Raw genomic sequence first — 3,031 nt, forward strand, 5'->3', positions numbered from 1 at the left:
CACTGATTTTGTTTTCTTTTTGTGTATGATCAGGATTAGCAATATGATTTGCCTCGAGTGCGCACCTTCAACAAACCTCCGAAGTTAAGTACTCTGTTTAATTTAATTTAATTTTCTATTTTTATGATTATATTTTTAGGGTTTTCCTGCTGTTCACCTCCTTTTTTTTTTTTGCCTTGACTTTTCAGGGTTGCCCCCCGAAGTTTCCTCCAACTATCAACCATATCAGATCAAATCAAGCTAAGTACTTTTATTTATTTTATTTTAAATACATTATATCCTTATTTTTAGGGTTAACAGTGTTCGCCTTCGAACCGATAAATGCACTCACCTTATTTTGTTTGCCTTTTCAGGGTTTGTCAAATTGCCAAAGCCACGAGTTTGGTAACCCTAAAATTTTACCCCTTTTATTTTTCTTTTATTATTACTTGTATCAAACCCTGATAAGGGATCCACTGGTTACGATTTCCCGCCCCCGTTACTGCTTTATATTACTATGTACTGCGTGGTTAGTAAAATAGGGAGTGCAACTCGTTAATTGAATTAGAATGACTAATTAAAAGATAAATATTTGAACATAATCACATGATTGGTGCACACACGCACGCTTTTGGGTAACCCTCTCTGTTGCCTTGTTGCCTGTTGCCTTTGTTGCCTTGTGTTTTTTGCAGAATAGCCAGTCTCTCGAATACGAGGATACCTCAGCCATGTTGCCTCGATAAAAAGGTCATGAGACCCTAAAATGATGCTGCCTTCGATACAATAACATGACCTCGACCCTACGAAAAAGGCTGAGGTATCTTCTGGTTGCCTACGAAAGGCTATTCTGATCCTTCCCCTTAGACTACCTGCCTCTCTATGGCATGGGTCAGTCTTTGGGCGAACGATAACTCGATGACCCTTCAAACTCCAAACGAAAGGCTTCCTGCCCTCTTATGGCAAGGATAGACCCTTTCATTCTGAAAGGCTAAAAAGAGACCTATCATCTAAGTTTAAGGTAATTGCTCCTAATTGCCTTGCAATGCTCACCTCTAATATTTCTTCTCACAATTCTTCCAAAAAACTGGCTACGCTCATTTACGAGCTAAAGTCCATTTTCTTCCTTCATCTACTTTTTTCTGAAAAACGAGCAAGCAAAGCAATTAAGAGCCCATGGAAAACCATGGATGCAAAGGGTGCCTTACACCTTCCCTTTGCATAAATTACCCCCCGAACTTAGATTTCTTTTAAAAGGTTTTTTTTCTGTTTCTTTTTGCCTTTCTGATTTAGTTTGGATAAAATAAAAGTCGGTGGCGACTCATGCTTAACCGCGACTGTCATACCCCAAAATTTGCCCATGCTATTCAAAACACAAAACTCCAAAACACAGTCTCCTACACAGAAGCACCAAACTAGGGTTTGACTAGTTCTAGGGAAAAGCAGTGGATCAGTGGACCAAGGTGATTCAACAAGGTTCCTAACATCCCAAAGCATCTCTATAGAAAATTTCAAGACCAACAGAACAAGTTTGGTCCTTGCAATCATGATTAGGTCAACAGTCGATCCACAAGGGCAAAACAGTCATTTCAAGTCAAAATATGGTCAAAGTTCAAGATATGTGGTCAACAACATCCCCATAACCCTAAAATCATCATTTGATCAAGGGTTGATCATGATGATGCAAGAAAAGATCAGAAAAGTCAAAAGTCAAAAGTTACTATTTTTGGCATGAACTGAAAAAGTCAACCAAACTTTGAAAATTCACCAAAAATTCATACTTCATCAAAAAAATTCCCACCAAAGCTCATTTTGAAGGGAATTCAATCCTCTATCCAATGGTACAAGAATCAAAGCTCATAGGTTAATGGTTTAAAAATTATGGCTTCATACATTACAGGTCCTTTTCAAAAGTCAACAAAAAGACATTACTTTCAAAAGGCCATAAAATGAGAATGGAAAAAGATTTTGATATGGGACCAAAAGCATTGGTTAGAGGACTCCCTAAGGTTTCCAAAAAGTTCACAAGCTTGAAAAAATATGGAGATGTGAAGAAATGGCATGGTATACAAGTTCATCTATTTTCAAGGGTGTATAAGAGAGAAAAAGACCAAAAATTCAAAAGGCTTCTAAATGGGCTTGCACTCTTTTGGTTCCACCATTACTATAGGCCCACCCACGTGCCAAAAAACTAAGTCTCTCCATTTTTAAAAATTTTATTAATTATTCTATGATTTTACATCATAATTTAATTACATAAAATAACAAATAAATGAAAGATATGATATTGCTTTGATTCCAAGCCAAATATCACTCAAATATCCCCATTAAATCATAACAAATTCGTGCAAGATGGAAAGGGAAAGATTGAAACAAATTTGGCCATAATTAGAAGCTTTTACAAATCAAAGTTCAATCAAATTTTCCAAACAAGCAATCAAAGATTCAAAAGGATTTGTTCTTATTTTGTTAACCTAAACTATTCTACTATATAAACATGATCATTCCAGACCTCTAGGGTAACAAGTTTGCAGCCACAAAACCATCAAACCCGAGTTCAAAAAGTGCAAACAAATTCAAGATTCAATTCTGCGTTCAAGGCTAATTCAAGGGTTCCTATTGATTCAAACACGTTCCTAAGACATCTCAGAGTGCGTCTCAATCATTCCCAGGCTTTAAAACATCAAGAACAAGGCGCTGTAAGTCACTTTCGACCGATTCCTATTCTGGTTCGAATCCACTCATTCATGCATTATTAATCAAATTTATATGCATATCCATGTTTGCCATATTGCTATTGACGTTTCTGGAGCTTTAATTATGTTTTGGCGTTGATATGAGGGATGTATCATATTAGGGTTCATGCTGTTAGGATTGGGGCTTTCTAAATAACGTAAAATTAGGCCCTAAGATAGGTACCGTCGGATTCGCGTGGACGAGACGAACTCAATGGCACTATCGCGCCAAGTTTCTGTATTCGTTTGCATGTATTCGCTGTTTCCCAGGTACGAAAGGTTGGTGTTTTTACAGCGCTTTTGAGAAAAGCGTTGTTAAA

Source organism: Vicia villosa, unplaced genomic scaffold (assembly GCF_029867415.1).
Source record: "Vicia villosa cultivar HV-30 ecotype Madison, WI unplaced genomic scaffold, Vvil1.0 ctg.000816F_1_1, whole genome shotgun sequence".
Lineage (NCBI taxonomy): Eukaryota > Viridiplantae > Streptophyta > Magnoliopsida > Fabales > Fabaceae > Vicia > Vicia villosa.